The sequence below is a fragment of the Saccoglossus kowalevskii genome, chromosome 18 (assembly GCF_978046115.1).
Source record: "Saccoglossus kowalevskii chromosome 18, keSacKowa6.1, whole genome shotgun sequence".
NCBI classification, from domain to species: domain Eukaryota; kingdom Metazoa; phylum Hemichordata; class Enteropneusta; family Harrimaniidae; genus Saccoglossus; species Saccoglossus kowalevskii.
Window position 1 is genome coordinate 12907925 of NC_140658.1, and position 10397 is coordinate 12918321.

The 10397-nt window shown below is 34.6% G+C and overlaps 1 pseudogene; it reads left to right on the plus strand.

Annotated features, from left to right (window-relative positions):
• The first annotated feature begins 821 nt into the window (after positions 1-821).
• Positions 822-3233, plus strand: LOC144355101 (uncharacterized; annotated as a pseudogene).
• Positions 3234-10397: the final 7164 nt, after the last annotated feature.

Consider the following 10397-nt stretch of genomic DNA (forward strand, 5'->3'; position numbering starts at 1 on the left):
TCAACGAAAAACAACAACCACGACGGATATTGTTATTCATCTACAATGATATGAACGATGTAATAATAATAATAAAAACAACAAATTAATACTTTAGTTCCACATTTAAGAATTTATCTCATGAAATAGTTAAAGTAAGGTGGTAAGGACACTATTTGTTGTTAATGTCCTATTTTTCGTTGAGGTTTCAGTATATGTCCGAGGTCTAGGTCATTCACTAGACTGACTTTTCTTCACAAAATGTTTCAACACTTTAGATTACATCTGCTTTTTAATTTAATTAAATTGATTCTATAAAGAATTATTATTATGAGTTACTTCTGTTTTCTGCGATCTAATAAGTAGATTTCCATCAGAATTGTATATATGGTTAATAATAGGTTCCCTACCCTATGCTATACCCTTTTTAATGTTTTTTAAAGATGCATTTCAATGTTACCAATTCTTACATGCGAGTATCATATAGGTATTTACTTTAATTCATCATTGTAATCTAATGGATATTCTCCACATCATTTTATATTCAATATATATAATTACATATTAATACAGCCATGATTTATTTTATCACAGATAACTACAACCGACATAATGCCAGCTTGCTGGGTTGGATCCTGCATACATGGTATCGGCTATCTATGGCACGTATCTTACAATACTACACGTATTCACTACACGATTTCTCTAGGAATCATACAAAGACAAAATCAAGAAAACATCAAAAAGGCAACTTGTTGAGGCTTCGGGGGAAATTTTACACTTTGGACTTGACAAGGGATAAGAATATTCACAAATATCGTATTGTTGAGGAGATGAACTAATACTACTATGAAACGGGCAATACAGAGTTTGGTAATTTTACACAAGAGTGTATCACTGGAACTATTGGTGTTGCAGGTCCAGCTGAACCATTTCATTCTCTACGTCATCACGAACTGCAGGCACATGACATTCCTTCACTGAGGGCGTCATTCCCAGTTTTTCCAAAACGTCGTCAAATACTATTAAATGTTGGCAATAGCCTTATCCATACTCTTGGAGTCCCACACGTAGCTATAAATAAACGATTACAAATTGCATATCCCCTGATCATGAATTCGACTTCGTACGATTGTACGACCAACGTCACAGTATTGGGATATATCCTGTATGAACGCGATCAGTGGTATAGGTTATCAGCCGGAATCGTACAGATTCCAACATACGGTAAATTGAGCATAGAACAGATTGAACACGTACAAGAGAGACCATTATTGATTCGACGAATTTATCCTGAGACCATTGAATGTATAAACATAGGATTACAAGAAGCATTTCATCGTACAACAATTGGCATTATGGGCGATACATTATTTCGTATGATCCTGAGGAAAGTTTGCAAGTAATAGTATTTGCATCACGATTTGGTGAGCCTCTTGAGAACTTACAAGTTACAATTAAACCAGGAACCAAAATTCGATATGCCACTGATTGCAGTGGAAGAACCTATCCCTTCAACGAACCAGACACAGAAGTAAATTACACACATTCCAATGTTACAGACACGACCGGTATTGCCATTTTCGAGTTTTATAGCAGTGATCCAAGTTCTCCAAAACCAATTGTTGGCCAAATGTATATTTATGATGTTGAAAATGAATTTAATGGTATAACTCTCAATATTCGCGTTCGAATATTGCTTTATACTTTATACAAAGTGCCAAAAGGTGGTCCAACGTGGAACAAAGATATATACCCAACATTCAAAATGTATGCCAGTATGTTCCCTTGTATGGCTGATATTATCAACCTAGCATCATATGAGGATATAACAAAGAAAACAGAAATGTTGAAAACCTCGATGATTTTACACATGGCAGACCCTTCATATATGCCTGTGACTCAAGATCTTTCAAGTAGTAAGCAATAGGCTATTCTAAAGAGGCTAGATAACCCTAAGCGGGGCTCACAACCCCTGGCAACGTTAGAAGAGTTACATGGATATACAAACTGCATAAAAACTGGGAAGAAAGTACGATAAGACGATAACAAAATTACCTCTCTCTACTACACTGACTGAGCAACTGAGCATGCTCAGAATAATTGATCCTGTTAAATTCAGATTCATGAATTCCTGATTTCAGATTCACAAGTTTTACCAAATGTATTCGATCAGTAGTGTATACTTTTCAGAACTCAGAGCCTTAGAATCAATTTCTCAGATCCCAATTTCAAACTCTTTCAACATGAACATGAAAATAATTCCGATGTCCAGTGATGATTTTGAAACAAACCTAGGTCCTGGTATTATACTAAGTCCTGAATTAACAAAGAAGTCATGTGCATCAAGGTTCACCCAGATTAATGAATGCAGTTTCTTGAGCTAGTATACATGAATGACAAATAATTGTGTTGCTCTTGTGTACTCTGAGATTCTGAACACGGGTTTTTAGTTGTCAGTACAAAACTAGATTATGGGAAATCACTTTATGATGAGTTGTACCCGCATAGATTACATATTAATTCACCTGTTTGCAGATGTACCTTGTACTACTTTATAATCAAGTAACGGGGACTGTGGCATAAATGTAATTAATATTTTAAAAAGTGTTGTCATGGAAGAAATGTTTTATATGACGCTTGTAGCAATTATACTTATTAGTATATGTGGATATCCGATTTAAATGCTGTAATCCCACGATATCCGACGACAATGCCAGGAAAAGTACATCCATACCTTACAATATCCCTTCAAAATTTTTGCTTGGAAGACGTCTTTCACAAAATTGAGGAACCGGATGATTCATTGCCATTAACGTTTCGACAAACTGTACCTTATAAAAATAAATCAACTGAAGATGCTGAGTATCCACATCCAAATTACAATACCATTGACAGTTTTATTATCAGAATGTATGGAAGACCCTCAAATATCTTGACAGTACTAAGGACGATATGTTTGCATGTGCTGATGCGAATAAACAAGTTAATGTGAAACATTGGTATAGCCATGTTGTTGGCAAACCGTTTGCAGTCATAAATCTCAGAGATGAATGGAGAGTAATCTAATTAACACAACCGTGTGATTCCCATGAAGAACAAACGCATTACTACAGATTCATGGAAATTGTTATGGGGATAAGCTAGTTCTTCATGAACGTACAATGAAAAAGTTTGTTAATCTACGAGAAATCTACGACGAAATTGTCCCTGTAAAATTACATGGTCATCAAATATTGCAATATACTTCATAGTTTTTTGTTACACTTTAATGTAAATAACATTTAGATCATCTATAATGAAAACAAGATCGAACTGTATATCGAATTTGATCAAGCTGCCTCATCCACGTTGCTGTGACATTACGTTCTTAAATTGTAACATACTTAATTTAGTTACATTGAAGCCTAGTGGCCATCGAAATCGACATATAATCGGTCATAAAAGCGTATAGCTTATATTAAATCATGTAATTATTAAAACTCCCATATATTAATTTGTATCGAATGGAAGGTAATAGTATTACATTTTACATATGGAATTTAGTCTATCAACTAGCACATACACACATACAAATTAACAGATTTCTAACGAAAAAATTATTAGATAAACCTGGAAACTGTTTTTAGTTGAAGTTGCCAAGCTGCATTTATTTGATAATCTAAGGAATGGAATTCATATTTAAGTAGGCAGTTGCATCAAAGAATTTCCAAGTGTCACTCGATGTTGTTTCGGAAAGTGCGTCATATACAGCGATTGTTAAGTTCTTGTGCAATAATTCCCTGTAGTAGTCACGTTTAAGTGTGATATTCAATATGTTTAAGCAGTTTCCAGCAGAATTGAAATCTGGGGAATAAGTTCGAAGATAACTAATTCAATGCCAAAATTATCCAGTAAATTAAAAAACAACCTTTTTGCCTCGCGGTGATGAATCGGGGCAATGTCCAAAACAATTGTCTCACCTGGTGTTAACATTAGTTCGTAGTCAACAGTGAACGCTTCCGTTGCTTCAGTAAAAAAAATAACAAATTGGTTTGCATTTGATGGACCCGGAATTACGAATGTATACATAGACATTCAGACCAACTATGACATTAAGAGTGTGGTTCCGTCCCGCAATATAACGACCGATTTCTATGCAGCGCACTCCCCTCTGCGAATGTCGTGTACGACAGACATTGCGCCTTCGCATATAAACTTTCGCTGCTTCTTATTATCAACCTGGCACTGGCTATTTTTAATATTCACCAGGATACGGACATATTTTCGACGCATCACAATTCACTTATCCACAAGTACCGTTTCCATTCTGCCCGGCACATGGTACCCGATAGGGTCACTAATGCCCAATGTTGCCCAAACATCTCGACCACCACCGCCACCACTTGCAATTGAAACCCAGCCGGTTAGCAAACCAATTACACCGAATGTTGCACCCAGTTGCTACAAGTGCCATCCACTGGAAAATAGTAAACTGTAGTCCAAACTTCGTATAAATTAGTTGCTAACGTTTATCTATAATAGTGAGTTATTCGTCGTATTTCATTAATGAAGTATTACAGATGGCGCTCTTGTTATGCTTTTGCTTTTGTATCTCAGGTCATCTCAGGTTAATTCTGAATAGTAGACCAATGGCGGATCTAGGGGAAAATTTTATTCAATTCGTTTTGTATAATATAAAAAAAATCATTAACTTAGTCTGGCGATTTTATAGTTTGGACCCCTCCCCATAAAAAAATCCTGTATCCGCCCCTATAGACACGAAACATATATTGTTAAATATTGTACTGTATGAAAACCTTACTTTCAGTTCCACCTTGTTTATCTGAAAATCTATGACAAATAAACGAAACAGTTTGACGTAACGTAAAAGCATTTATAAATATAATCTACGCATACATGCAATATAATCTACGCATTTTGCACAAAACTAAAACTACAAGGAATTTGAAGGATTTCTCAATTTCGTTTATATTTTGACTATTTTCATGTTTTAGCAGCATTCCTTTCTGTGCCATTTGTTTGTGAATCAAGTAAACTAGTGAATGATATGACGTACTTGGTCATGAAAACAATCTATTATTGCCACTGATTTCGCCATTCATAATCAAGACAAAACTTTCTGTTCAAAACAAGCAATAGTGAGAAACACAAAAAAGTGGAAATTTGTACCAGCCGAGGTCATCTCTAAACAAAGTGGGCTGCTGTTCTTTACTAATTAAACACGGAAAGGGTGTCACACACAGCAATGTGAAGAATACAATAATAATCACTCATAACTTGTAATCTCGTGACAACAGGAATTATGTGCGCACAGACTGCATAGACTTTCACCCACCGTTATCAACATTTGTAAAAATATATTCATATAAAGACACACTAAAAAGTATTTACGAACCGCACTACGGGCAGTTGCCAACTACGATATCATTCACTAAAATAACATGTTAGACCATCTAAATTAAACTACGGCGCTATTTAGGTAGATATTTAGAATATCTTAATTATAAACTACGGCGCTATTTAGGTAGATGTTTAATATATCTTAATTATAAACTACGTCGCTATTTAGGTAGCTAATTAGAATATCTTAATTATGAACTACGTCGCTATTAAGTTAGCTATTTAGAATATATTAATTATAAACTACGGCACTATTTAGGTAGCTATTTAGAATATCTTAATTATAAACTACGTCGCTTTTTAGGTAGCTATTTAGAATATCTTAATTATAAACTACGGCGCTATTTAGTTAGCTGTTTAGAATATCTAAATTATAAACATACGTCGCTATTTAGTTAGCTATTTAGGATATCTAAATTATAAACTACGTCGCTATTTAGGTAGCTGTTTAGAATATCTAAATTATAAACTACGTCGCTATTTAGGTAGCTATTTAGAATATCTAAATTATAAACTACGTCGCTATTTAGGTAGCTATTTAGAATATCTTAATTATAAACTATGTCGCTATTTAGGTAGCTATTTAGAATATCTAAATTATAAACTACGTCGCTATTTAGGTAGCTATTTAGAATATTATAATTATAAACTACGTCGCTATTTAGTTAGCTGTTTAGAATATTATAATTATAAACTACGTCGCTATTTAGGTAACTATTTGGAATATCTTAATTATAAACCATGGCGCTATTTATCAACGATATTTTGTTATTTTTGCGTGACCAATTTCCGCAAGTTTGTTTGTCCCCATGAACATGGTCCTACTTTCTTTGAATATTACCGTTTTGTGCACAATAGTAATGAATTCCAAATAGAACTTTCATTACAAACGTTTATTAACACACATTTCCAAATTAAAACATTTTACAATATACTTTGACTTGCACTGTAATCCGTGGCACCATGTTTTTGTCGTTGCTGCTGAGAAGAACGTGGAATATTTGCTTACATTAACTAGGTGTATATGTTGAGGAAAGTAATTTAATCAAGGCAGTGGACACATTTAATCTATGGTGATATAATTCCTTCTATGTTTTAAAGTGCCTGTGAAATGGCTGCTTTTTTTTCTCGCCTAAAATCATTCAACGGTACATCCAAAATATTATTTTTTATGTTTCTTCGCATAAAATATTGTTTTAAATCGAAAAAAAATGCGTTTCGAACATAGTCTACGGCAACTTTATTTTTGTGTATTTAAAACGAGGCTTCTCATTAGCTTCTCATTTGCATACAGTAATACATGTTGTGACGTAAGAAAAAGCTGCGCAGCTTGCATTGCCGATACTTGTATATAATGCACATTTCTTGTACAGTTTTCTCATCTTTGACTAATTTGGCACTTATGTGAATGTTCGTCGAGAGAGAATAAACCACAATGAGCACATAATATCAAGTTTGTCGCATAGCGTTGAGTTAGATGTGAAATATGTCCTTTCTGGCGTAGCATGTCACCGTGATCGTCACCGCCATCGGCCCACGTTTGTACATTGTCGCTGGACCCCGGCACTGAACAGCATTTGAGTTGGTGAGAAGTTCTAGTTTTGTTACGTATTGAACGGACTGTAACAAGGTTGGTCTGGACTGTACAAGTATTTATATGGTAGTCAGTCGAAGTGTCGACTTTTAGTTTCAAGGAACTCTCTACGCTTATGTCGATCATCGCCGAGTTTTTCAAAATTGGTTATTGATCAGATCACTAGGCATATCACTACACTGTTTTATTTCATCGACCGTCTGAGTTAAAAAAAAGCATTCAAAACAATAAATTAAACAGAAAACATATTTTCACATTTGTTGGACCCGATATTGAAATAAATTCCTGATAATGTATCATTAGCCGATAATGTAACACGGATTAACTGATATTGTAATACAAACCGATAATGTAACAACTGGCAACCAATACTGTAACAAAAAGGGCAACCGATAATGTAACACAAATAACCGATAATGTAATGATTTTTTTTTCAACCGATAACGTAACAAGATGACTACCGATACCAAACTTGAATCCATTGAAATTGTTCGCATTTCGTATTTGATATTGTGCCATCAAACAAATATTATTTTGTTTGTTTTTAGCTGCAATTTAATAAAAAAAGAGTACTGAAGTTTCCTTATACTTTAGGGTTCCAGCTTGCTAATACTGACTGCATATCTTTGTGTTCAAAGCTTGCTTTCCGGGTTGCCATGAAGTTACGGCGAATTATGGGACCTTCCAAGAAAATACGGGAGACCATTTTGAGAGGGCGAAAGTAAAGGCCCAATTTAGTCGCCTTGTGGGATTGTTTATTGGAGGTATGGCTATGCAATTTAGTGTGTCAATCACTTGCTTGACGGGTGTTTACAGAACCCCTTGTAGTTTATTTACATATCATATTAATTTGCCAATTACGATTCCACGGCAATGACCAATAATATATGCAGGCACGCTCAGGGTGCTGTCATGCTCGTTACGGTAAACAATATACAAACTATTCACTTACACGTTCCGGTCCCTACGAAATGATGACGTCACTAAATTACTGGCAACATAAATGCTACTGCTGAGTAGCAATTGTAAAGATAAATATAGCTACATAGCAGCAATCAACGGTTTTCAAGACTATGGCACATGGCAATGAATGACCAATGAATGACTATTTGCAATTGCCCTCAAAATAAACGCGTTGCAAATTGGTTTGTATATGTGATAGTGCTCGAGATATTAGAGTCATGCATAGTAAATGAGTTATCTTAACATATATGGTCATCGAATATATTGTCCAATTCTCTCGTGCAAAGCCTTCAATGTAGAGTTGGTTTCAAGTTTGAACATGCAATAGTACTTGAGATAATAGAGACATGCATATTTAATGAGTTCTACGACCATATATGGTCACTAGATATGTTTGCCAATTCTCTTGTTCAATTTAATCAATATAGTGTTGATTTCATGTTTGTATATGCAATAGGTCTCAAGATATGTCAATTCAGTCTGTATTGTAGGTAGGATCCTCCCCTTTTCCACAATGTTTTGCAGCCCTCCAAAAATATACATTTTCATATTTTTTTGGTAATCGGTAGTATGTTTGATGCTCTTCGAAATGACCTGAAAGGACGACTGAACAGATCCAATATAAAAATTGAAGAAACATCGATGTGAAAAAATAATTGTTTTTTTAATCTTCTTTGCCGGTCATGTGCACGATGACTCGTAATAAATCCCATAACAGCAATAGGATAACATTTTAATATAGAAATTATCATTATCTTCATATGCGTATAATTTTCAATGTTTGGGTCAAATAACAGATCCAAGATTGAGGGCATGATTTCAGCACGAGTCGAGTTGGTCCTAAATGAGTTCAGGCTAACGTGAACGCAAATGCTGTAATCCCCCTCCAAACATGAAGGACTAACAATTTCGTGCCGAGATCCCGTAACATGAACGTAGTAAATGTTAATGGCATGATTACATATTAGTGTAGTCTATAGTCGTGTTTATACTATACCAAGTACGGGCTATCTATAGGTTTGTATATCGGCTAGTAAAAAAACGGTTAGCACAGTCTAAGAAAGGTCTAAACTTGTATATGTTAGTTTACATGTTACATGTTAGTTTTATCGTTATAAAACATTACCAAAGCAATTTCGGAAAGTGCAGATTGCAGAATAAAGAGATGACACACAGCGTCAGTTAATTTTTTTCTCGAAAACAATATCTCTAGATATTCTAAGCATTCTATGCTACTTATGTTAATGCTTTTCAATGACATCATAGTCATTTACCTCCTTCCCATCCTTGGCATTACATTACATTGGTCACCGATGTGCTATGACTAATCACACTTGTCATGCAAACATGCAAGTTGTATTTTGCATGCCTCTTGTATTGTCATTCCTTTTTCAGCAATCATTTTGAAATTAGCTATCTTTAAGGTTAACCTACTCATTCGAAAATGCATGCTATTTACCATTTTCTTAATACTGTATTTACTAAAGATCTGCTCATTTCTAATAAATTTAAGGGAGCCTAATGTGTAAGCTCAGACAATTATAGTAGTCTGAGGTTTAAGTCAGAATGCCAAGTTTAACTGAAATAGTGGGAAATAGCTCTCAGTGCGAAGGTCATAATTTGCATAGATAAACAAATCAAGAAACAAAGGCAGCATTAATACCTCAAGCAAGTCAGCAGTATCCATAATGCATTTACATGAAGTAAACTCATCCTTCAAACAATGATTCCAAAGAACTAGCAAAACATACACAATAAACAAAGATGAAAGTGACTGACATTGTTTGAAATAGTATTACATATAAAACTATACTTTAAACAATACATAAGAATTAGTGTCCATTGGACAATCAGGAACTGTCGGTATTTATTGAAATACATCTATGCAAAATTATCGGAAAGTCCACGCGGTAGTTGAATGGGATGTCACACTTAGACGATTATATAAGATAATGAAAATGATAACAAAGCCCGTGATAGCGAGCTGTGCGTGAACGCTAATATTGACCTGTTTAAATTAGGAATGGCATGGTCGCGCACTACCAGGTAAATCAGTTCCTGCTTCGCGGCATAGGATGAAAAAAGAATCTGATTTGTTGGGTCCGCACGTCTCTAAACAGTAAATATACTTGCAAATATATTATTACATTATCGGTTGCCGTCTTTTTACATTATCGGCTGCTCAAAAATATATTACGTTATCAGTTATTTCGTGTTACATTATCGGTTGAAGAAAAAAATATTACATTATCGGTTATTTCGCGTTATATTATCGGTTGCTTTTGTTGTTACTTTATTGGATGCGACTTATTACATTATCGGTTTTAATTACAATATGGGTTAAATCATGTTACTTATCAGTTAATGATACATTATCGGTAATTATTACATTATCTTGTCCAACACAGCGAAACATATTATTATTATACTACTAGTAGCTTCGCAATGAATGGCTTTC